General features: G+C 36.6%; 1 protein-coding gene across 2 annotated transcripts in view; it reads left to right on the plus strand.

Moving 5' to 3' along the window:
- The window catches only part of GRB10 (growth factor receptor bound protein 10), a 217,748-nt gene that overhangs the window by 79,889 nt on the left and 110,218 nt on the right, over positions 1–27,641 (plus strand). The window lies entirely within an intron of this gene.

The raw sequence follows: 27,641 nt of genomic DNA on the forward strand, positions 1-27,641 counted from the left end.
TGTTAGCTATCATAGATGTTGAGTTGTAAGAGACCTCAGAAGCCATCTGTCCCAACTTAATTTTTTTTTTTATAGTTGTGTCAGAGCTGTGATTTGACCCCAGTTCCTTTGACTAGAAATTTAGGGTATTTGGAATATTAGTGCCTCTTTTCAAACAGACAATGATTAAGTGACTTCTCTAGGATCACAAAGTTAGTAAATAAATTCAGATTTGAATGCAGCTCTTCCTGCCACTATCACATTTAGCTGCCTTTTATATATATGGCAGCCTCTGAACTAGGAAGAGCTCTTTTGTACATATTGACGATAAGGCCCTGGGCAAGTCACCTAACCTTGAAGTGTTCTGGGCGACACTGTATAATAAGAAATCTCAGAATTCCTGCCTTCAGAATGAGCCTAGGTGACCTCCTACATCCCTTTGAACTTTGGATCTCTTTATTTTTCATTGCTTAGCACTTAATAAATGCTTGTTAAAAACTAAGTTTTTAGGGGGCAGCTGGGTGGCTCAATGGATTGAGAGCCAGGCCTAGAGATGGGAGGTCCTACATTCAAATCTGGCCTCAGATACTTCCCAGCTGTGTGACTGTGGGCAAGTCACTTAACCCCCCGTTGTCTAACCCTTACCACTCTTCTGCCAATACACAGTATTGACTCCAAGATGGAAGGTAAGGATTTTTTAAAAAAAATGAAAAAACAAAACAAAACCCAGTTTTTATAACTAATTAGATTTAGAAAGAAATCAGAAAACTGGAGGGAAATTTTTTCTGTAAATTTCTCTAATAAAGGCAGGCCTCTTTCATTTCTCATATATATAGAGAACAGAGTCAAATTGATAAGAATATTTCCCCATGGATAAAGAGTCTAAGAATATGAACAGTCAAGAAAAAAAATCCAGGTTATCAAAAGGCATGTGAAAAATGCTCCCCTTCACTATTGATTAGAGAAATGCAAATTAAAACAGTTCTGAAGTACCCGTTCACACCTATCAGACTGACTTCTGAGGTAGAGATTATGATCCTCTTTTTTACAAATGTTGAAAACCAGGCCTGAGAGAAGGACCCTCTCAGGATCACACAGCTAGTCAGTCAGTGACTGGGGCCGTATTTGAATTCAACTAACTGTCAGAATCTACCATAGGAATTGCCTCCAGTATCTAAAAAGTAGGAGGTACCCAGTGGAATTTCTGGTTGGCTATGGGGGTGGGGAGGGAGAATATGAATCATGGAACCATGTAAAAATATTCTAAATTAATTAATTAAATAAAAAATTTCAATTAAAAAAATAAATCAGTGATCCTATCTGACTGCAAAATAAAAAATGAATGAATGAGCAAATAAATAAATAAATAAGCGAACAAACAAACAAATAAGTAAATGAAAAGTAGGAGGTACAATTATTCATTTTCCCATTTTGTAAGTGAGGAAACCAGGCAGGGAGAGGGTGAGTAGCCTGCTTTTGGTCACACAACTAGTAAATGGCCATTAGGATGGGCACGAATTGATAAAAATCCTCTAAGATTCTTAATTAATACTTAATATTAAATTATACTTAATCCCGTTGTTCACAGAGAGACAGGACTGGTGGTGAGAGCAGGCTGAGATTTGTGCTCCTGCCACCTGGCCAGTACAGTTCTGTTTGGCCCAGGAGAGGCCCCAGTGTATGTCACCTGGCCACTGGTCAGTTATAAGTGAGTGAGGAAAAAGCAATGGGCAGGCTATTGGGTCTGGGGGAAAGAGGGTGGAGGTAAGCAGGGAAATGCTCTTTTTTTCTAATAAGTAGGAAACATTTTGAGAGTAAAGAAAAAGCCTTTTCAGCTCCTCTCCCCCTCAGGGAAGGAGCACCTCAGCTCAGTTAAATGACAGGCTTGCTTCACTCCAGGGAGTCTCTCTTGACCCTTTCATACACTCAGTGCCCCCCATCTAGCCCTCTGGTCACCCAGATTTCCTCATTATGGCCCCCTCTTTAATGAATGCTTTGTCTCAAAATTAACTCCCTCTCCAAAACAAAAACTGGCCACCTCACCTAAAGGTGGTGTGGATTAATTAAATCTTAATGCTAGAGAAGTGACTGTCTGAGAGATCCTTCGCCTCCCTAACCTCCCTGGTATGTTTGCTTTTCAACCCAAATGGAACTGTAATTAGTGGGACTTCAGCTAGATATTTCCCTTTAAATCATCCTGGCCAGCCTCCTCAGCCTGTAGGGCCAGTTTTAAGTGGCCAGGAAGACAACCTGAGGGCTGAGGGAGGAGGGAATCTTGACAGGGCCTACAGGCCTGGGCTGAGGCCTAGGGATGGGATGAAAGTCCTTGAATACTCTTAGAAGAGCTGGCAGGATGGCCCCAGGCAGGATCTGAATGTTTATCCCTGGCCTCTTTCTCACCTCCTGGTTACATTTCCTCTCCCTGGTTCCAGGAGTTGTCTTTTGCCTATCTAATATTACTCTTCTCCTAGAAGATTTATATTCTTCTAGTCCCCTTGTTATCTCCTTTCTCCTTCCTCTTTCCCTCCTGTTCCCCTTCCTCTTCAGAATCTCCCATTTCCTTTTTTTGGATTAGTTTAATCAAATTATTTTCCTCATTCTTTGGCACTTCAGGATGAGTGGCTAAGGGCTCCTACCTTCCTACTCTTCCTTAGCCTAAATGAATTTCTTAATTAGCCAAAAAAAAAAAAGGGCTTCCCAGAGAGGCTGGATGCACCCTCTAGATGTCTGCTTTCTTCCATGGCTGTTCCCTCCTCTTGTAACCTAACTATCCCCAGAAATGCTTGGTTTGGCCCTGTGGAAGTACTAATTATAGTCATTTTCATGAACTGCTTATTTTTGCCTAATTACAATGCAGTACAATAATAATAATAGCCTGCCTTTAAATGGTGCTTTGTGGTTACAAAGTGCTTTACATATATTATCTTATTTGTTTCTCCTAACTGCCCCTTGAGGGGAGGTAGGGCAGGTGAGAGTATCCTCATTTTGTGGCTGAAGAATGGAGACTCCCAGAGGTTGAACAACTCAGTCCCAGAGAAAGGTAGCCTTGAAAGGAGACTTAAGGATCATCTGGCCCAGTCTTTTCATTTTACTGAATTCAGCAGAGGTCCAGGTAGTGAGTGAGTGGTCCAGATGGGACTGGAATACAGGTCACAAAAATCCCACCGTTGGGAGGAATCTTGGAGGCCATGTATTCCAACCCTTAGCCAAGGCAAAAGACTTCATTCAGAGAGGAAAAGCGTGGAGTGATGTTATTAGGCTTCCAGAAAAGGGAAGGATGAATGAGGGTAAAAATGGAAAGACTAGGACTCTTTCCACCAACCCAGATCCTCTCTGAGCAAGTCACTTAACCCCAATTTCTTAGCCTTTCTGCCTTGAATCGATATTGAATATTGATTCTACATTGGAAGGCAAGGGATTAAAAAAACCTACCACGAGATTATCTGTCTCAGCTTCAATAGCTTAAACTGGTCCTCAGACTTTTGGAGTCATCCTATATGTGCCATTTGCTTATCTTCATACCCATGATTCTCCTCCCCAATAGAATATTTGCCCCTTCATTTTTCTTTTTTATATTCCCACCCACAGTTCCCTGGCACTGAATATGTGTTTAATGAATGCTTATCCAGAAGGATAAAAGATGAGAGATTTAGAGACAGAAGCAACCCTAGGGAAATCTTTAATCCAATCCCCTCATTTTAAAGAGGTAAAAAATTAGAAAGTTTCACTCACCCAAGGCCATTGCTAGAAAATGAGGCTCTAGAGTGGAACCCAGGAACTGTGAGTCCAAATCCAGCTTTATTTCCAAAACCGAATAGAATTGAATTCACAATTTAAAACAACAGGAGTGAACCATGGTGGGTATGTGAAATTATTAAGATTCTGTCATTGATACTCACCATTCTAAAGCACTTAATTAACTTCTGAATTATGCAATCTATAAAGCTCAATTATATGAATTGCTTCTCCCTGTAGTTCAGAGTAATTAAAAAAGTAAGCTTCCATTACTTAGTCAAATAGAAAACTCCTCAGGAATCATTTGGTGGGAGAGGAGTGACTGGTCCATTTTATTTCGGTGTCTGAGAGGGATGATCACTTACCCCAAGCAGTCTTTGTGGGTGAGTTGTTGGGTTCTGCCCCCCTTTGGGGGGACTTCTCAGGCAGTATCATCACTTGGCATTTGCAAATGATGAGCTGATAGACCGAATGGGAAGTTTCTTAACAGTAAGGAGCTATCTGCCCCTCATTGCTTAGTCACCCTACCATTCTATCATGCATTTACCCTATTCTAGGCACAGTGCTAGGTCTTGGGAAAACAAAGACAAAAAACAAAAATAGCAGCTGGTCCTCTGACGCTTACAAAAAAGCACTTTTCAGAAGCACTTTTATAGGCTGGAATTATCAGCTGTAATCACTGATTTTACAGAAGAAATTGTGAATTAGATGAAGTGATTTGATTATATGCTATGTGCTAGGCAAGATTTAAATCCAGATCCTCAAGACCAGCACTTTTATAGAAAACTTAAAATTTCCATCCCTGTATGGATCCTGTTTTCAGAAGGTGTCTTTGGTTGGAGACTGCCGGTGTGTTGCCCACAGATGACACACTGCCTTGACTATTAGGACTCCTGCTTGGGTACTTGGAAATAGAAGAGATGTTTCATATAGTAACAATTTCTTTGTACTGTTCAGGCTAATATATATTTTTTTCTAAACTACACAATTCTTGGGGTTTGCTTTTGAAGATAAGTGTTCCATGAAATGGAACTTCAGGAAATCCAGAGCATCCGAGAGCCTCATTAACAGTTTTCTTGGCATCTGTGTCCCAGGGGATGCCTTGGATATCAGAGGGTCAAGCACAAAATAGCCTCTGCCCATCAGGGGAGATGAAGGCAGGGGAAAAGGCCAACATGCCTCCTTTAGCACAATTAAGCTGGATTCCAGGCAGCCAAAGCTGCCCCTGGACCCTGCCTCAATCTACTTGGCTTGCTTCCTGGTATTCTGAGATTCTCCCTGGTTTCCATTCATTTCTTCTTCTTTTCCTCCTCTTCCTCCTTCCTCCTTTTTCCTTCCTTCTTCTTCCTTCTTCTTCCTTTTTTTTTTAACCTTTACTTAGAATCAATAGGCAGAAAAATAGCAAGTTAGGCAATAGGGAGTAAGTGATTTTCCTAGCGTCACATATATGAAGTATCTGAGGTTAGATTTGAATCTAGGACCTTCTGTCTCCAGACTTAATTCTCTATCTACAGAGCTGCCTGGTTGCTCCCAATTTCTGTTCATCAAGAACCATCTTCTAAACAGTTTATGATTTCAAAGGATTTTATGCATGCTGTCTCATTTGGCTCTTGAAACAACCCTGAGAGAGGTGAGAAAAGAGAACTGCCATCTTTGTTTTGTAACTGAGTAAAGACAGAGTAAAGATGGCCCTAGGCACACCACATTTGGATGGAACTTATTTAGAGTTCCATCCAAATGAGAGAACAGGGAAGGAAACCCGTGTAGAACTGACCCGTGTTGAACAGTCACTGATCAGCCACAGTAATTGGCGACTTCTTCTTCCCGATTAATGTATTACAATCGCTTTTGGATTGATCAGATCCAGAACTCAGTATTTTAAGGACAGGAGGTTGGCATTAAAGGAGAACTAAATAGGAGGCTGAGATCATTTTTTCCTGAGTTAAGGGACCTGGGTTCAAATCTCAGCTTCACTCCTTATTACCTCCTCGTCTGACCTTTAGACAGGCATCTCTGGGAGCTGGTCTACCAATCTCAAACAGGAGGGAGGCTGGACCAAAAGATGTCCTTCAGCTTTAATCTCTGATCCGGTGCTCCCTGGATTGCCTCACCTGACTAGCAACTTTTTGGGGTGGGTGGGGGAAGAGAAGAGAAGACTGTGTTTTCTTTAACTCCATCTGTGGAATTGCTCTCCCAGGTAATAGCTTTTGCTGATTATTTCCCTTTCTTGCCTCCAGCTGCTTCCTTTCCTGGAGGCTGCCTTAATCCATTCCCTCCCTCATACAGAGGTGGGATCAAATCATCCTTGGGTACTTTATTAGCATAAACCCTGTCAGTCAAGGTCCAAATTGGAACTGTTTTATATTGAGTCTATTTTTACAATAAAGAGGATTACAGAGTGTTTCCAATTTATTTAATCTACAAATATAGTTAATTTGGTTTCAGGTGGAACAAAAGTCAGTGCTAAAAAAGAAAGCTTGTCTCATTGATGAAGAAAAATTCATACATTTGACTCAGAGTCATAACTAGATAGATTTAAAAAATATTTTATTATTATGTTACTTTTATATTGCTCTGGCTTCCCTCTATCCTTCTCCCTCCTTCTCTATCCCCCACTCCTAGGCAGATGTTAGCCTGTCTGAAGCTCATGGTCTTAGAGCAGAGGTTCTTATTTTCTCTCTTTGTCTCTGTCTCTCTCTGTGTGTCTCTGTTTCTTTATCTCTCTGTGTTCTCTCTCTGTCTCTGTCTCTCTTTCCCTGTCTCTGTCTCTTTGTGTCTGTCTGTCTGTCTCTCTCCTCCTCCTTCCTATCCCCTGCCCCTTGGGAGTCTGGTAAAGCCTATGGATCCCTATTTCAGAATTCTGTTTTTAAATGCAAAAGACTATAAAGGAAACCAATTATGTTGAAATACATTTATCAAAATATTAAGTCCTCCAGTTAAGAACTCTTGCCTGATAGTGTTGCCTGAAGATCAGACAGTTTGTATCTTGTTACATTTGAAAGAGTGTTGGTTCTAGACTCAGAGGATCTGGATTTAAGTGTCACCTCTGATGCTTATTGCCCTGGAGACTTTGCCTCCATGGTCACAATTGTTTGACCCATCAAATGAGATTGTCTCTGAAGCTTCTTCCATGTTTTTTTACATTATCCTAAAGTTTCAGAAGTAGAATTTAAGCCAAGGTCTTTGTGAGTACAAGTTCAGTATGGTAGAGGGCATAGAATATTGGACCTAGAATCAGGAAGCCATAGATTCCAGTCCTGCCTCTGACATGGACTTGTTGTAGGTTTGTAGGAAAATTGTTTTACCTTTCTAAGCTTAAATGAATTCACAGATTTAGGATTAGGAGGGACCATTGGTCCTATCTAGTCCCATCTCTTCATTTTATTGTTGTTCATTCATTTTTCAGTTATACCCAGCTCTTTGTGTGACCCCTTTTGGGGTTTTCTTGGCAAAGATACCAAATTGGCTTGCCATTTCCTTCTCCAATTCATTTTACAGGTAAGGAAACTGATCCAAACTGGATTAAATGGTTTATCTGGGTTTATACAGCTAATAAGTGTCTGAGACCATATTTCAACTCACAAAAATGAGTCTTTCTGACTTCAGACTTGACACTCTGTCCATCGAGCTGCCCTACATTTTACAGATGAGGAAACTGAGGACCAGAAAAGTTAAATGGTTGGCCAGAAGTCATATGTGTCCTACATGACAAAGCAGGATTTGAAAATGGGCTCTTTGCCTCCAAATGAGATAATGTATGGAGGACACTTGGCTGGCTTTAGAATATTATTGAAATGTCAGTTAATGTGATCCAATTAGAGAATCTCGATGCAAGTTAATGGTAGAAAGAAATTAATTGGGCTTACACCTTTTCAGAAGTGCATCTTTCCCAGCTTTGAAAGTCACATGTTGGATTTATTAAATACTTACCAAAAAAAAGCAAGCTGTATTCATTCGAGATTTGTCCTTTTCTTGTATAGCCTTCCTTTTCAGTTCTATGCTAATCATAGACATTTTCATTTTATTTGACATTTTCTTAAGTTTAAAATTTTTTAAAATCTTTTTTAAGGGGTAAAGGATGTTTTTTATAAGATCCTTTTAAAAAATCATTTATATAGGGTCTCTCTTCATTATAACATTACATAGCTTGGAAGCTAGGATTGAAATAATGGAACCTCATTTTGTAAGAAGCTCTCTCTCTTTTTCTCTTAGAACCTGAAAATTAACTCTGTTGTTGATAGACCCTGGGGAATTAGCAGGCATCTCTGATTGAATTTCTCAGTAGTCTTACATTTATTGATTCTGGGGCTTGCAGGGAAAATCTCTAAAGATAAAGCCATTTAGGTGACTTTGAGTTTGGTGAAGCTGATGCTGGTGAAACTAGGTATAGTTATGGATTGAATGCTTCTCTGATCTTATTCACAATGCCTCAGGGTACCCTCTGTGTTCAATAAATGTTTGCGGAATTTAATTTACAGTTTGATTTCTAATTGAGTTCTATAGGACAACCCTACTCTTTTCTTGCTCCTTTTACAGTTCTTCCAAGTTATGGGTGAAAAGCAAAAGGTATAATTAGTTATTGGTATGTAATTTTACAGTTTTTTCCAAGCTGGGAATTTTAAAATGGAATTAATATAATGTGGTCTACCGAGTGCCATAGTAGTGCAGTATTCCGTTGTCTTGGAGACCTTGGTTCAGAGGCAGAATGTGAGTATTTTAGGCTTTGGTTAGTGCAGCCAGGGAATGTTATGAGGTAATGCATTCAGTTTCTTGGAACTTGGGTAAAAAAAATGGCATTTTCTTGGCAAGCTGGAGGTGGCTAACTCATGGAGCAGCATTTGCTTTGCCCAGTTTAGGATTATTTACTTAACTTCCAGGAGTATATTAAATTTAATGACCAGGATAAGGAAGAGTAGAACATACATATATACACATACATACACACACACACACACACACACACACACACACATATATATATATTTAAAGGAAGGTAGGAGGGGAAGGGTCAGAGGAGAATAGAGGAAAGGAGAAAATTCTTGCCTATTTCCACTTTACTGTTGTTTTAAGATTTCCACGAGTTTTCTGTTCCACTAGACTGACAGAACTTCCTCTGGAGCATTAGGTTTGGGGAATATACCATTTGTGGTCTCTTAAAATCCCTTCATAGATTTTTACCTTATCATCATAATTGGTAGAGTGTGAACTTTGGGAAACTGGACTGATAACTATTTTTAGATAAATTTCACTTTGTATGTAGGAACGCTGTTTCAAAGTCACTCCTTGTGACTTGTGGCACAGGAAACCTTTGTAATCCCTACTTCATGAAATCACACTGTTCTGGCTTGGGTCCTATTTATGGGTCTTTCTGTGGATCCATGGATCTTTATCCTTTTCTTTCAGTGATGCTTTCTGTGTTGTCTTTTTAGGAGTTGGGCATTTATCATAATGTCTCATTTATTTTCTTTAGATGATAAATCCCTCGATGCCAGTAACTACATTTTCCCATGCTTCTTTATAGCTCCTTGCCAGAGATCAGAAACCAGTCAATGTTAACAGGGTATTTGAAAACTAATTTGATAATCAAGGAAAGGTATAGAGTTCTGTGAAGCATTCTGAACTATATGAGCACATATAGATTCCGTATGGATCTTATATTTCTCTGGGTAAAGGTACTTTTAAAAACATACCTATATGATAGTTATGGTTTTTTTTTAACCTATACCTTCCATCTTAGGATCAATACTATGTATTAGTTCTAAGGCAGAAGAACAATAAGGGCTAGGTAAGCAATAGAGTTTAAATAACTTTTCTAGGGTCACCCAGCTAGAAAGTTATCTGAGGTCAGATTCTGAATGCAGGATCTTCCATTTCTAGGTCTGGATTTCAATCCACTGAGTTGTTTGGCTGCCCCACCACCCCTTTTAAAAATCTATTCTGATTTCTTAAAGTAATGTTTGGAGATTTAGAGCTAGAAGGGTCTTCAGAGATTTTCTATTTCAACATTTCTTAAATGTGGATTCCTGGGATTAGAGGTGGAGAGGGTGCCAATATTTTTAATATTAATTAAAATTAAGTATAAAATTTTATTAATTAAAATTACTATTTTAATTAAAATATTATTTTCCTACTAAAATACTCTTCCTTTTTCCAGCTCCATAATTGCATGAGACTAGATTTTCTACATATGCTTCATCTAACTCAATCTCACAACAGATTGAATGTAAAGGCTAATCAGATAATCCAGGTATCTTCTATTAAGCCAGACCAAAGAAATGTAAAATAATATCATTCTGATCACTAATTTTTTGGGGAGGAAATGTAGTTATTTTTCATAAAAATGATATTTGTGTTTATGTATTGGATTTATAATTATTTTTAGAAGAAATAATATTTTTATTTTTATGTTTTAATTTCTTATTTAATAAATTTTAATAGAGGAAACCAGAGAAGTGCTAGAGCTAAGTCTAAAACTAGTTCCACAGTGGATTGCTAAGTTTTCAGTGTGAGAATTTATACCTCATTAATTGGAAAACATCACAAATCAGGGCTTGATTTAGTCTTTTATTGATTATGTAGAGATAAACTTAAGAAAATTTTGGAGAAAATGGTACTAATACAGTTTAAACTTAGAATTGTGTTGTGTCATAGATTCCTTCTTCCTCAATGCCAGTTTAAAACATTTACCCACACAAACCCTATAATCAAAGAATCTCTTAGGGGTTTATATTTTAATTTATAATTTACTAATTTATAAGACACCAAAAATCTGAGAATTGCTGAACTAGTCCATTTTCTCTCTTCTCTCTCTCTCTCTTTCTCTCTCTCTCTCTCTCTCTTTTTTTTTTTTTTTTTTACAGACAGGGCATTGACTCTTACCAGTAAAATCAATAACAGATATACCCATGTGGATAGAGAAAGAGTAGCTATGGCAATTCAACTATAGGTCTTTAATTTACTGCATTCAAAATGGAGGCTTGGTTTGCTATTTATTGTGGAAAGAACCCTGTATCAGCAGAAGAGAGGGCTTGGTGGCTTCTTACATGGTACCTTTGGCCAAATCTCTTTAATTTCTCTGGGCCTCAGTTTCCTTATAGGTTAAATGACAGGGATAAGAGTAGACCTTCTGGAAAGCCCTCCTTTTCTAGCCCTCCATCCCTTGTGATTTTAGGATCTGCTTGAGTTGTAGTAGGACTTGGGGGCACATGACCATTTACCCTAAGTTTACATGATAACCATCCTGGAATGCAGGTAACTGACATTTCCTCTTTAAAGTTTGTGATGACCTTCTTTTCATTTGTTCCTAAAAACTGACCAGTTAGGTAAGGGAGCACTATAGTTACAGACTAGGATTATCATGATCTCTATTTTACAGATAAGGAAACAAAACCCCAGAGAGGCTAAAGGATGGGAGAGGTCACAAAGCTAGTAAGTGAATGAACCCCTAAATCTATGCTCTTCCCAAAGCAGCAATATTTGTGTAAACATTTTGGGTACCACAATTTGTCTACACAAGTCTATTCCCACCAAGCATAGCCCCCTCATAGAATAGAATCCCTTTCTTAACTTCTGAATAGCCCAGTCCTGGGGTAATTTCTCTTAAAGCCTTTCTCTGTATATGCCTCCCTGCCTCATTGTTTGCTAGTGCCCTCCCTCCATAGCTATCTTGTATTTATTCTGAATAAGCATGCTTAGGCACATCTTGTCTCCCCCATTAGAATATAAAATCCTTTAGGAATAGGAGCTTTTTAATTTGGGAGCCCTGGAGTCTAACACAATGCCTGGAACACTGAAAACACTTGGTAAATGCATTTTGATTGAAATTTTGGTTATACAATGAGTTTGTCAGCCCATTTGAACTCTAAGGTGTGAGCACTGTCTCCTTTTCTGTCTGTCTCTCCTTCTGTTTATCTATCTGTCTCTGTCTCTGTCTCTGTCCCTTGCTCTCTCTCTCTCTCTCTCTCTCCCCCCATTCCATATATATACCCATACACATAGATATTAGATTTTAAATTTTTTCTAGTTAGGAAGTATTTTTTTCTCTCTCCTTCTTAAAAGTAAAAGAAGAAACAAAACCCTAATAATAAATGTGCATAGTCATGCAAAACAAATTTCCATATTAGCCATGTTCAAACAAGTGTGTCTTGCTTCACACGGTCCATTACCTCTCTATCAAGAGTCAGATAGGATGCTTCACCATGTGTTCTCTGGAGTTATTATTGATTCGAGTTCTTATGTCTTTCCAAAAAAATTTTTTCCAGTGTGGTTACAATATAAATTTTCTCTTGGTTTTTCTCACTTCATTATGCATTAGTTCATACAAGGAACTTTTACCTTATCATTTCCATAATGATATTCCATTTTGTTCAGTCAATCAATAGATATTGGAATGTTGGTATTCTATTATGTTCAATCAATAAACATTTATTAAGTGTCTACTATGTGCCAGGCACTGTGCTAAGCATTAGGGTTACAAAAAGGCAAAAGATTACTTTTAATCATTCATATGCAGTAATTTGTTTAGCCAATTTCTAGTCACTCCTTCTAGTTTCTGGTAAGTTCCAGAGAATGAGTAAACATTTATTTAGCACTTTTATTTGTTGTAAGCACTCTATATAAATAGAAAAGGCAAGATAATCCCTTGTCCTCAACATGCTTACATTCTAATAGAAGAAAGCACTTTTAGTTTGCTAAGTAAATGATTGTGCATATAGCAAATTGTGATTGTATAGCAAAGAAAACTAAAGCAACTTCATTTTGTCTGCAGTTTATTCTTGCCCCTGACTTTGTATCCCTACTTCACTCTCACCCCCCCAAATCTGTGACCTTCAGTATTATTAAAACAGCTAGCACAGCCCTGTCTGTTTGGGCAGAATTACAGAGATAACCAGCCTGAAGAAGAGCCTTCCCTGTTACTGTCCTTTAGCAACAGGCCCATCTAGTCAAAGGTCACCTCATCCCTGTTCCTACCCTCAGATTCCCCCTTTCTCCCTCCGCAACAACAATTGCTCTCTCTGATCCTGAGGTACCCATACCCAAATCACTGAGTCTATATAAGCTTTGTCCTTTTGCTCCTTTGGGGAGTCTCCACTATTGTGGCTCCCTTGTTGATGAAGTCAATAATCCATTCTCTTTAGTTCCTAAATTTAAAGTATTGGGTTGGTTTGAGAGTTTTTATGTTTGGTTCTGATTCTGGTTTGTGGAAGTATTGACAATTTTACTCACAATTGGCATGCCCTTTCATAGAAAAATATCATTAATTTGATAGTAGTGCTCCCAGAGTTAGAAGTGGAAATCTAGGGGGAAAGGAGAGAATACCTATGAAGCAGGCTAGTTAAAATTTCACACCATTTGGGAATATAGGGTCCCTCACAAATCAAAGGATCATAGATTTCAAGTTGGAAGAGACCTTAGAGGTCATCTAGTCCAACCTACATTTTACATATGAAGAGAAAATAAGAGAAATGATTTTCCAATATCACATTGGATAGAAAGTAGCCAAAAGTCAGGATTTAAAATCAGGTTCTCTGACTCCAAACCTAGTACCCAAACAGATCTGGGCTCAAATATCTATTATCAATGTAACCATGGGCAATTCATTTAATCTGAGCCTTAGTTTCTTCATCTGTAAAATACAGGATAGGGGCAGCTGGGTAGCTCAGTGGATTGAGAGCCAGACCTAGAGACAGGAGGTCCTGGGTTCAAACCCGGCCTCAGACACTTCCCAGCTGTGTGACCCTGGGCAAGTCACTTGACCCCCATTGCCCACCCTTACTACTCTTCCACCTATGAGACAATACACCGAAGTACAAGGGTTTAAAAAAAAATGCAGGATAATAATATCTCTTCCAAAGTACCTATTCCAAAGGATTATATGAGACTAAAAAGAAAAAAATCCACATAAAGCATTTTGAATATATACATATATATGTATATATATAAACACTTTCATAGCTTAAAATTACACTAAGATATTTGGGATACTCATGTGAGTATGTGAGTGTGTGTATGTGTGAGAGAGAATATATGTTATGTACATATATTTAGTTCAATAATCCATTTACTTTTGTTGAACCCTTCACAGTATGAAAATAATCATTTACATGAATGTTTGGGTAGACATTTTAATAGAAATACAATAGGTTGGATTTATAAAAAAACTTTTAATGATCAGACAATTTTTAATTATGTTCTCTTGTTAATCATGTGTATCCCACCTGTTTCTGAAGAAAAGCAACTTCTTTGTTATTAGAATGGCTCTTCAGTGTGTTTTCTCTTAAGTGGCACAGATTAGAGCCTCCCCAAGCCCTCTTCTCCTGTGTGATGTAATTCTTCTCTTCCTCTTAAGTCCATCATGGAACTCTACCCCAAAATAGCTTTCTTTAGATCTTTCGACCTTTTGTGGGTAACAGTGGAATACCGGAACTCCATCAGTCAGTAACCTCTGGATCTCAATATAACTATCCCACCTTTTTCTGGTCCTGCTAGTCTTTCATAATATTTTTTATATTCCTTTCTGCACTTTTTGGTTGGTGATATTCTGCAGTCCACTCATGGCCACCACGCATCTTTTCCCTACCCTTTGGGTATCCCTGCAACTTTAAAATATGATATTCCATGCTTTGTAATAATATTGTTTCTCCAAAAGAATATAGTGCCCCCATTAAATTCCAGACAATTTCCTAGCTTCCTAAGTGAAAGCCATAATGACTGAGATGAGATTGACCTAATTATTCCCACAGGAAAACCCAAGTGAATGAAGAATACCTATTTGTCCAGACTACAATATGCATTTGGATAGACAGACCATATAGCTGCTCATCAGTAATATTTTGAATGTTATATTAGTGGACAGTTAGTGAGGCACAGAATGAAATAAGCCCAAGAGATCGGAATGAATTGTTAGTGGGAAACTGCATCATATTTCTAATGACACAAAGTTTCTCTCTAAGACAAATGCTTATCTTTTTTTTTTTTTAACACTGATACTCTTCTTATGAGTGAGATCGTTGCAAGCATGGATTACTCCTGGAAAAACCAAATATAATTAAAATAGATTCTCTCCCTTCCTAAATACAGTTAGGTCTGAATTATTGCAAATAATAAATCCTCTCAAGTGGCCACATTATATGACTTTGTACTGCCGTTCTTCCATTGAGCTAGAAATAATTACCATATTTTATATAATTATGACTTTGGATAGTGAGAGTTTAAATTCATGTGACCACTTCAGGGGATTCATTATTCAGGATAATCAGGATTTAGCTGCTCAAAACCTATATGTATAAGGAAACAAAAAAGACAGTGACAGACAACACAAGATTTTTATTTTCACAACTATGTATCTATAAACTCTGATTTGGTTGTTCTCATCCTATAAAAGTCCTTTATTCCTCAGTGATTTATTTGTAAAAGCATTCCTCTTAGACTTAAGTGACAGGTGAATATTGAAGAAGTTTTAGAAGCAATTGTGTTTCATAAACTATATTTGAATGATAAATGCTTTTTTTAAATCCACAGATAAGTGAATGAGTCTATTGAGAACTAATTTTTGAATATTCTTTTAAAAAATCTATCTTTTTACTCACAAAAATGAACAATATGGAAATATGTTTTGCATGATAATACATGTATAGCCCAGATTGAATTGCCTGCCAGCACTGGGAGGGAGAAAGGAAGGGAGAGGGAAAAAGATAAGTTCAATCATGTAACTTAGGAAAATTAAAACATGTAATTGGTAAAAACATCAATTAAAAAAATTAAAATCTTTCTTTGTCTGTTTTTAAAAAATACCCCTTATTTTCTGTCTTAGAATACTAAGTATTGGTTCTAAGGCAGAGAAGATTGGCAAGGGCTAGGCAATTAGGGTTAAGTGGATTAAGTGACTTGCTCAGGGTCACCCAACCAGGAAATATCTGACATCAGATTTGAACCCAGGACTTCCAATCTCTAAGCCTGGAACTCTATCCACTGAGTCACCAAGCTGCAACCTAAAAATGCATCATTTTCAACAAGCATTTACTATCTGTCAGTGCTGTGAGTACACAGAAAATCAAAATCATTGTCCTTGCCTTCAAGGAGCTCACATTCTAATGTGGGAGACACATGCGAACAACTGTGCCCATGTACAGTATATATGGGAGAAATCTGGAGATAAATCTCAAACTCAAAGCACAGGGGGAAGAGGGAGGGCAACCAGAAAAAGGTCATACAACTAGGAAGTGCCTGAAGCCAGATTTGGACCCAGGATCTCCTGTCTTTGAGGCTGGCCACCTGGTGGCTCTCTGTGCTAATTAAAAAAAAAAAGATTTTTAGTTTCTTGAAGACAGAGATCATATATACAGTTAACTACAAGTGGATATTAATTAGATACTTTTGACTGTATGTTTGTGTGTTGGATGGAAAACCATCCTGGTTCTTTTCTTCAAATTCTCCTATAATTATAGATAATTGACTTATTTCCATTAAATCATAACTGCCTTTAAGTATTTGAAGCACTTATGATATAAAAGAGAGGTGAAACTTTTTATGCATGACACCAGGGAGCAGAAATAGGAGCGCATAATACTGATTGCTTTCTGAAAGTATAATGGGCAGGAAAAATACTTTATAACTGAAACAAGTGATTTTTTAAAAAATGTTATATGCTACTTTGGGGGGTGATAGCAGGATGCCCTTCCTTGAGGTCTTCAAGCAGCCTAGAGAATCATTTGCTAGACAGGTACATGGTCTAGAAAATTTTGTTTCAGACATGGTTTGAATTAGAAACTACTGAGATCACTCATTCAGTGTTTATTAAGTGCCTACTGTGCTAAGATCGCTTCAAACCCCAGTGTTTTGTGATTTTGTGGTGTTGGTTTCATTTGATACCTACCCAAAGTAATTTGACAACCGATGAATTTTTGTAAGGCTGGATTTTGTTTCTGTTTGAATATTTCTATTTCAGTTGGTTTAGTATTTTTCTGAAATGTCATGAATAAGAAAAAAAATTTTTAAAGGAAGCCCCAACTCCATAATTTTTAACTGCTATCATTTTATTTTGGATATTTACAGCAAAGACATTTTATTTCTTGCATATTGAGCATTTATGCATTATGTATTATATAGAAAAATAGTTGGTCCTTGAGGGGAAAAATATAATGGAATGTTAAGCTCTATTCCCCCCCAATTTTAGCTGCCTGCAAGTCACCTTTCAGTTGCTTCTCAAGATGGATTTTTGTAAGAATTTGAACTCCGGAGCCAATATCTTTGGTGACTTTTCCTATGTAGTTTTTCATTTAAGGGCAAGTTTCTGTTGCCTGTGCAACTGAATACAATATAGCAAAATATCATTTAAAACAATCTTTTAAAAAAACCTATTTAGTCAACAGCATATAGTGTGTATTTTTTTTAAAAAGGCTTGATATTAGAATTAAAAGAACAATTAATAAATTGTTATCTGCACTCAATTGGGTCTGTAAAGGATAAATAATACTGAATTAGGTCTTAGGAAATCTTTTAAAAAAATACTTAGAAAACCAGTTTTAAAAAAAGTATTTTCTTATGATGTTGGTATGATTTCTTAACCTTTTCTGATGCCTCTTTTCAACCATCACTTAAAATACAAATGACACTAGATGGTGCTGTGAGGTAAGCAAATAGAATTCCTTTCAAAGAAACAGGATTTCTATATGAATTAAATTAAAGTCCATTTTGTGAAAATTATACCCCAAACTGTGCCACACCTTCTTTTCCCCCACCTAGGACCTCAGACAATTTTTTTAGTCAGTGACCTCTCCTTAGTAAGAAGACCTAATAGCTTGTTGAATATATTCACTTTAAGTAATTCTGTAATATAAGTAGGTTCTTTGTGTCTCTGTGTGTGTATACACACATATGTATATGTATGTCTCTGTATAATACACACAATCACATTAACCTTTTATTTTTTAAGCTATAGTGGAACTCTAAAAAGAAAAATATTCTAGGTAGAAAGATATTCACTACATGCTTTTCAGGAATACATTCATTACATAAATTTAAATTATCAAATATTTACATTTAAATAAAATTTAAATTTAAAAATTACATAAAATTAAATTTCACAAATTTAAAAAATTTAAAAAAATGTAAACACATGCAACTTATTTTGGCTACGTATTAGATAAATTGCTTTCTTTCTCCCTGTCCCTCCCTCTCTCTCTCTCCCTTCCTCCTCTTCTTCCCCCTCCCCCCATTTATCTACACATCTCATGAGAGTTTCTATTCCTATAAGTATGTATACTTATGAAATTACAGGTCCAAATTGCACGCATGTTTGTATGTACATTTAAGAAGCTTGAACAAGAAAAGAATAGTGGGTTTGATTTCAGGAAGACATGAATTCATGTATTACTTCAACCTTGCCCAAGTCCCTTAACTCTTAAGTTTTCATTTTTTTAATCTAGGAAATGGGAATAATAGTAACATCTGCCTTACAGGAGATGTTGATCTGAGGATCCAATAAGCTGTCAAGCTAACAAACATTTATAAACATTTTTTGTCAGATGTTGTACTAAGAGCTGATTACCCCCCCCCCAAAAAAAAAAAAAAAAAAGATTGAGGGAAGAAAAATCCCTGCCTACATTCAAAGCACCACATACATGTGGAATGTTGTGAGCGAATCCTTTATTATTTTGGGCAAGAGTCACACAGGATGGGCAGATAGTGGAATGGATTACAATCAGTATCACTGGAGAGATGAGATCACTAGTCCATTTGAATATTTAAGCATTTTTCTTGGTTGCACCTAAATTCTTATATCATCAAAAATAAGCATAAATCATAATATGCCAGATAATTTGTTCTTATTTCATTGAGTCTTCTCATTGAGCTGTGAATATTTCAGAAACTTCATTCCTTTGGTACTACATTAAATTATAAAGTTTTATCTCTTTAAAAATCAAGCTCCAAACCTTTTTCTGAGGATTCAATTATCAATCCTCATTAGAATTTAACCAAGCTCACATTAGCCAAGTAACCATTAATGACTGTTTAGATAAATATTTATAAGTACTAATTAATGCCTCAGGGACTTTCTGAAGTTCCTCACTTAACCAGGACTTTGTAGCTTCCCTGAAATATCATTTTTGTTTCCTCAGCAAATTGTTTGGGTTGTCTGTGTGGCTCAGGTAGGAAGAATACTACAGGATTAAACACATGCAGAATCTCTGTGAGACTAACAAGTCATTTCACTCCTAGAACTCATTCTTTTCATCTCTAAAATGAGGATTTAGATGATTTCTTCCTCCACATTCAATTTGTAACTTTTTTCTAGTTTTTTTTGCTTTTTACCATCTACCAATCATTAAAGTTTATTAAATACCTGTTATATGCTAGTCATTCTGCTTGTCACGGGGAATCAACTTTTAGACCCAAAAGGTGTCCAAGAGCACAGTTGGCTCTGCCCCTTCGTTTTTATGTAGGAGAAAACTGAGATACAGAGACAAAAATTAAGCAGCCCCTTTTCACGGAGCATCTGTGCTAACATTTTTTATGTGAATTATTTACCAATATTACTTCTTATTTCTTGAATCTTCTGTTGTAACAAAGGAAAATTTTACTTTGCATCTTTTCTATGGACTGTGTACATGACTTTTTAGGTACCTCTTGTCTCCCAGTTAGAATGTAAAAACCCTTTCAGTAAAGTAGCTGAAAGAGGGAGAGATGGGGGAGGGGAGAGAGAGAGAGAGAAAGAGAGAGAGAGAGAGAGAGAGAGAGAGAGAGAGAGAGAGAGAGAGAGAGAGAGAGAGAGAGAGAAGGAGGGAGAGAAGGAGGGAGAGGAGAGAGAAGGAGGGAGAGAGGGGGAAATAGGGTGGGAGGAGAGAGAGAGGAATGGAGGAAGAGAATATATGTAATATATGTGTATGAGTTTATTTGTAAATGTGTGTATATATACATACATATCTATACACTCATATACATATACAGAGTGTATTTTATGTATGTGTGTATATGTGTATGTGTGTGTATATATATACACACACACCCACAGATACATTTTCATAATATTTACCTTTTCCTTCCCTACCCAAAGTAAGAATTATGCTTCCTTCTCTTTTCTTTGGGGCCAAGATTGAGCACTGCAGTTCATCCAAGGCAGATAGTATTTTAGTGATTTCACTGGATTAGATAATTGCGTTGTCCCCTTCCATCTTTGGCAATGAATGGTGCAATCTAGAATAAGAAGCTAGAAAATGTGTGTGTGAGAGACACAGATTAAAAGCATGACAATAAAACTTTTAAGTGAGATTTACAGAATGAGGTTTAGATTACATAGCAAAATCCCAACTGTCTACACTAAGGAATAATGGAGGCTCTTTCCCTGCCCTGAAACAGATAAATACCATTTAAATTGTAATTTATAGTTCAGTTTACATTTTTTGGTATGAAACTTATTTTGAAATTTTACTTAGACTAATATTAAAATGAGTTTACATTCTTTGAGCACATATCAGTTGATTTCTCTTTGTTGTCTGAATTTTGCTTAAAATCCTCTTTATTCAAGAGAGAATTCAGTGTTGGTTGAAGTAGAGGTAGGTATGTTGAGAATGATTAACATTAAATAAAAGTAACTAATTGGGGAGTAACTATTTCATCTACCCAAACCCCTTCCTTATTTTGTAGATGAGATGATCTAGAATCAGTCCAACTGACTGAGATTTATTTTTTTAAGTGCTTACAGATAATTCAGGGAACGGATAATCCGCATGTGGGTAATTGAGAATTGATTGTTAAGAAAGCTTTCATGTACAACCCACAAAACTTTATTGTTTTTGGGAAATGAATGAAGTCTTTCTGCCAGAGAGGCGAAAAGGGGAACAAACCTCCTTTGTAAGTGTCTCAGGCCTGAAATGAGGGCGTGCCTATGCTTGAATTAGCTCAGGGGGGAAGCTGCACAGCTGCATTCTGCATTTTTTTCCCCCAAATGACAGACAAGCAGTGCTATGCCAAAGACAAGTGAGTCAAGTGTTTAAGCCCATTAGGACCAGTTTAGCCATACCTTAAAACAAGTATTTTTGAACTGGTGAAAGCTGATGTATAATTACAGTGTATTTAATTATTTGTTGTTTCAATTATCACAAATTTATGAATTTTAATTGACCCATTTGAAAATATGGGATTATTGTTATTATATTTTCAGTGTAGCACATCTCTGATGTTTTTGTGCATATGTGTGTGAATGTGTAAAAATTGCAGTTCAAATAAACATTTCTCTATTTTTAGTGTGCTTGAGAAGAAAACCTTTACGTAGGAAAGACAATATGGCATAGCAAAAAAATGTGAGAAAACTTAGGTTCTAGAACTATTAAAAAACAAACAAACAAACAAACAACTCATCCTTACCCTCTGTTTTAGAACCAATACTAAATAATGATTCCAAGGAAGAACAGTAAGGTCTAGGTAATTGGAGTTATGTGACTTGCACAGCAACTAAGAAAATGTCTGAGGCTGTATTTTAACTCAGATCCTCCCAAGCCTGGAGCTCTATCCACCATCCTGCCTAGTTGCCCCTCTGGTGTCATTTCTGCCCCTAACTCACTCTTTAATCTGGGAGCACAGTAATCCCTTAACCTCTCTGGTTATTTTCCCTTATCTTTTAAATCACAAGCAAGTCTACTCCCTTCCTATCTGTAACCTGGTCAAAGTCACTTGCTAGACCTTGTTCTCCTTTTCTATTAAATCAGATCCAGGACCAGTTCATGAGTTTCTCTCCCATCTCTAACATTCTATAATCCGAGTATATTATGCTATTGTTTTAATAGTTTCTGTGGGAAAAACTACTCCAAGTTTTTTTTTTTTTAATAAATCCAAATGTCAAATTTCTTCTTTTCTTCCTACATGAATTTAAAGTATTTGGCCCAAATATTGAAATCAGTAAATTAGCCTAATGTTAATAATTGGTGACAAGAAAAGCAGGAGATAGCAGTATATCTTTCTATCTACTAAGAAGCATTCCTACTCTAAAATATGCCTCTGTGAAAAACTCTTCAGACATCCCAAACTACTATTCTTATAAATAATAGCTGCAATTTTTAAAGTACTTTAAGCTTTCTAAAGCTCTTTACAAAAATCTCATCTCATTTTATACTTATAATAATCCAATGGTATAGATAGTAACAGTCTTATTATTATCATTTTAAAGATAAAGAAATTATGGCTTAAGCAGGTCAGTCAGCTTGCCCATAGTCACACACTTAGGGAGTATCAGACCCATGATTTGCATCTAGGCTATCCTAGATCTCCTGATTCTTACTTGTCTAGCCTTTTTTCTTTCTTTTTTTTTTTGTCTATGGTGATTTTATTTATTTTTATTTTTTTAATTTTTATTTTGAGTATTTTCCCATAGTTACATGTTTCATGTTCTTTCCTTCTCCCCAAACCCCCCTCTAGCCTTTTTTCCATTATACCAAACCACTTTTTAAAATTTGTGTTCACCCACCACGTATTTCTTCTCCTAATGAATAACTTTTATTTATAACCTATTTTATATTACATTTGATTACTCAAATAGTAGCCCCCTTTAGTATTCCTTTTTAACAAAAACCGCAAAAGTTTTTTTGAAAAGCAATGTAGCTAAATTTGACAGCATATGCAACAATGTAGGATGTGTTTCCTCCTTTATCTGCAACTGGTTTTTCAATCAATTTGGATTTGAATTTTATTTGTGTACATGCTAGTGAATCAGCTTTCTTTGCATCAAGTTGTAAAAGTTCCTGTGGATCTCTCAAGTCTTTATTCATTGCCTCTATAGAGCAGCTAGCTCTAACGTGCTACCCTTAAATGGATGTTGTAATCTTAAAATCTACATAGAAAAAAATCTTTTAAAAGATGTTTGTCAACTACATACTTTAAAACATGCATCCAAGCCTTCATTATTGTAGGTACTTCCCTTGCAAATGAAGATTCCTATTTATTTCTTCCTTTTTCTTCTGGTCTTCTTGTTCATCTTTTTCCTGTTGTTGGTAGTTGTTGTCCAGTCATGTCTGACTCTCCATGACCCCATTTTGGGTTTTCTTGACAAAGATCCTAGAATGGTTTGCCATTCCCTTCCCCAGCTAGATAAGGAAACAAAGGCAAACAGTATTAAGTGGTTTGCCCAGAGTCACAGAGATAGTAAGTGTCTGAGGCACAAAGAAGGGAAGGAAGAATGTCATGGCAGAGAAACCAATGGTCCCATGTAGCTAGATTGTAGAGGGCATCAGTAGGAGGAAAAGTAAGAAGGCACCCATGACAGTCGTGGAGGGCTTTAAAATGCCAAACAAAGCTTTTTACACTGGCTTTGGACGTTAATCTGTTACATCAATATTTATCAGAGAGCAAAAATCTTACATTTTTTGTTTCCTACATTTAAAATAGATGGTTCTTACATTATGCCATCTTTTCCTTTTGTAATACCCAGCTTCAATACTTAAATGATCACTCAAAAAAAGCTGAATTTCAATTTTGGCAAATTAATACAGATAAAAAGTTTGTCTGAACTTTTGAGTAAGCAGGTTTTATTTTTTTTTAATTCTGGTTTTAGCTATATGCTATTTTACTAGCCCCAATGTTGAGTTACTAAAAATGGACTAAAACTGTGTGGCTTTTCTGCTGAACAGAAACAGATTTTGTTTCTGAAGTTTACAGCAGTTACACAATCATGTTAAAAGGGATCATGGTGGATCCGCTAGAACAGTTCATTTAAATTTATTTTCACTAGAGATGGAATATTTACATGAAAGATTTTTCTATGATACTCTTCAGTCATAACCTTCTCTCCACCCATTTATAGGTGTTAAAGAGAGCCTAGAGCAGGAGACCACACTTCTAGATTTAGGGAAAGTTTGAATGATTGGAAGAAGTAACATTTGAACTGGGGGCTTTGAACTGTGAGATGAAGTTGTACGTCTTCAAGATGAAGAGTACAGCTTAGGCACAAATGTGAAAGTAGGAGAGTGAGGAGTGTATTCAGGGAATGTAGGTTAGACAGTATATTGTTGGATCATAAAGGATGAAGAGCTGTTAGTATAAGATAAGGCTAGGAAGACCGATAGGAACAAAATGGTAAGATAGAAAAGTTTAGAAGGAAGAGGGCTTGAATATCAGGCTAAAATGTAGAGAACCCTATTGGGTAGGCTCTAAAGAAATAATGGCATGGTCTATTCAGAATAATAGTATATATAGATTATTCTGGCAACCTTTTTAATCTGGGATCTGAGAGGAAAGAGACTCTAGACGCTGGGATAAAGAGAGGACAGATGCAAGAGATTATTGTGGAGAGAGCATGGACAGGACTTTGCAAGTGACTTATAAGGGCTGTCAAAGAGGGAGTAGTCAAAAATGACTGAGATTACAAGCATGGGTTGACAGGAAGAATTGTGGAACTGCCAACAGATACAGGGAGTAAGTAATAAGAGTAGTCCTCAGAAAAGAGGATGAGTTGAGGCAGGTTTTAAATACATTGAGTTTGAGCTGCTGACAGGACATCTAGCAGGTTATTGGAAACATGATTCTGAAACTCAGGAGATGAGACTGAGGCTAAAAGTTAAAGGTCTTTTATTTTTGTTTTTTAATTTGCTGGAGCTAACTTAAATTTTGTTTTGGTAGATTGTTGCCTTACACCATGATTATTTCCTCCCTGCCTTCCTTGTATCAAAGAAAACTTTTTAATCAAAGCCAGTCAAAATATCAACCACATTCAGTGATGTATAGGAGACACATTTCACCTCTGTGGTCCCCAACCACACAGGTCCTAAGATGGTTATCAATCCTTTGCCTTTTAGTGCGATTGTTATATTATCACAAGTCTCTGGGGATCCTGTTTTCATGCTTTCGCTTTCCTCTGCATCATAAAGTTAGAGATTTAAGAGTCATCTGCATTCAAGTGAGAATCATAAACCAAGTTTTCGTTTTTTACAATCTTCTTCAGTACGAGTTATTAAGTAAGTACTTAAGACCTTACAATTAAATAATTTGACAAAAAAAATTCATCTCAGTGACAGTCAATCAGGCTAAATGAATTGCTGGACTTGTTTATGAGTTCAGAGCTGGCCGCACTAGTTTGGTTACTACTCAGCCCACAGAAGCCATAAATTGCAGGATTGAGGATTTAGACCAGAAGAGACTTTGGAGATCTTCTCATCTTAACCCTCTATTGTTTCTCAGGTAAAGAACTGTGTAGTAGCTAAAGGGATCTTAGACATTATTATGAGTAAAGAGAAATAGCCCCTATGTGACGACAAAGTGGCACAATGGGCAGAATGCTGAACCCAGGACTTCCTGACATCAAGGCTTGCCTTCTATCTACTCAGCCATCTTCCCTTCTCACTTTGTGGATTACCTATAACAAATTTCTTGTTTGGGGTGAGTTTTCACTTGCTGTTGAGCAGCTTTCTAGGCAATTCTTAGAATAAGTGGGTGCTTAGAACGTGCAAACTAATTTTAATATTAGCCTTAAAAGGCATGTAATAATTAGATGTCACTGTGCTGCCTCAAATCAAAGTACCTTCTAGAAATAATATTTAGTGTGCTTTGGAGATAATCAATCACTTACCTTAATGGTGCCATCGTTGCTTAAAAGTTTCTTGGCACTCCTGGTGGAGAGTTATTCTCAGAGCCAGTTTGTACCAGTTTCTGCATCCATTTCTGAATATACCTCTATGGCCTTTCTCCTTGGCCAGTCTAGCCTTAGAATAAAGATATTCTAGATATTTAGAATAAAGATAAATGAAGAAAAAATTTAAAAAGAGGAAGGTAAAAACTCCCCACCTTGATACCATATTTGATAATGATATTTTCCATACCCATAGACCCCCTTCCCCTGCATTTAAAGTAGGAAAGTTCATTTTCTCAATTCTTCTTATAGAGGACACATATAAAGGCTATAATAAGCAGTGATGAAGGAAAATACTTCCATTCTCTCAATGGTTCTCAACCTGGGCATCATGAACTTGGATGGGAAAAATTACCTCTCTCTCTCTCTCTCTCTCTCTCACACACACACACACACACACACACACACACACACACACACACACACACACACACAATATAGATATAATATATAGCTACAATTCCAAAGATAAGTTTGTTTAAATTAACTTAAATTTGTTTAACTTAAACAAAAATTGCTCAAGCTATTTTTGAAAATTGTTTAGAAATTTTCTTTTGGAATTATGGTGCATTCTTTAGCATAACACTGCCAAGTTGAGATCCTCATCCTTCTTGTGACTTTTCTGACTTTTAAGAAACAGTTAAGTAATTTGAAGTCAAGTCTGGTGAGTAAGGGAGAAATTGAAAGTAGGGATTGATTTAGCTCAAAAATGGAAATTGTGATTAAATTGAGTAATGGCTTTTACTAGCTATGGAACATGAATGGAATGGAATGTTACTATGCTATAAGAAATGGCAAAAATAAAGAATTCAGAGAAACATGGGAATATATATATATATACATATATTTACATTTGTCATTTCTTATATATACATATATAAATTAATTAATGGGGATGAAATAAATTAAGAAAGCAGTAAGCACAATGACTACAAAGATGTACATAAAATGATTAACAAAATGAAGCTCAATCTGTGATGATAATGATCATATATAAGACTCTGTGGGCTGCATATTGACTCAGCTTATATTATTTTCATTTTATTGTATTTTTTTCATTAAATATTTCCCAGTCCCATTTTAATCTGGTTCAGGTAGTCTTTAAGTGTTGTAGACTGCATTTGATCTGTGTATTTTTTGAACCCTTCTTTTCCCTCTTAGAATCTTTACTCTATATTGGTTCTAAGGCAGAAGAGGAAAGCATAGGCAATTGAGGTTTAAGTGACTTGCTCAGGATCACACAGTTAGGAAGTATCTGAGGTTGGATTTGAAGCCAGGAACTCCAATCTCTAAGCCTGACTCTATCTGCTGAGCCACCTAGATGCCCCCAACCAGTGTCTTTTTGACATTTCTAGAGCTTTAAGAGATTGACTTGTGTGCCATCACATAGCCAGTATGTTAGATGCTGGACTCAAACTCAGCTTCCCTGGCTTTAAGGCAGACTCTCTATCAACTATGGTGCACCACCTTGTTAAATATATGTCAGACAGATGCCAGGCAGCTTCAGTAGGAGAGGTAGAACACGGTGGCATAGGCTTAATGTAGAAGATAGCCTTAGAGCTGAGTGTTGAAGGAAATCTGGTGAAAATGAGAAAGAAGCACATTTTATTTTGAAGAATTGGAGTGTCCAGGTGAGGAGCAGCAAGAAGGCCATTTTGGAAAAATCTATAGAGTATATGAAAAGGAATAATGTGTAATAATGCTAGACAGGCAAGTTTGAAACGGGCTTTGTCTTTGGCCTTACAGACTTATGACTCACTGGAATTTATAGAATAGAGGAATAGAATGATGGTCAGACTCGTGCTTTAGGAAAACCACCCCACGCAGGATGGTTTGGAATTCTCCTGGCTAAGAGCCAAGGTGTCTGCCTCCAAATCCTCACTGTTCCCCAATTTGAAACCATTTCTCCAGGGAAATTTTCATGTTATTTCCTGAAACATATGGATAAAATTATCCTATATTATTTTTTAATTTGCTTTCAGTTTTCAACCTTCAATAATAGATCTTGTTCAGGAAATCTTTAATTTCATAGTCTGCATATTGATCATTTCTTTCAACAAGTGTTCATATGTTCAAGAAATATTTATTAAACACACTTCAGTGTATCTGTGTAGTGAGAAACAAAGATAAATAAAATACAGACCCAACCCTGGAACATATAACAATTAATAACAATAATCACAACAGTAGCTAGCATGTATATAAATAACTTGAAAATTTAAAGTATACACTTCACAAATAGTCCGCATGAACTCTGGGAGGTAGGAGTTATTCCTGCTTTATGGATGAGGAAACTGAAGCTGATTTCCCCAGC

Source organism: Gracilinanus agilis, chromosome 1 (genome assembly GCF_016433145.1).
Source record: "Gracilinanus agilis isolate LMUSP501 chromosome 1, AgileGrace, whole genome shotgun sequence".
Classification (NCBI taxonomy): Eukaryota; Metazoa; Chordata; class Mammalia; order Didelphimorphia; family Didelphidae; genus Gracilinanus; species Gracilinanus agilis.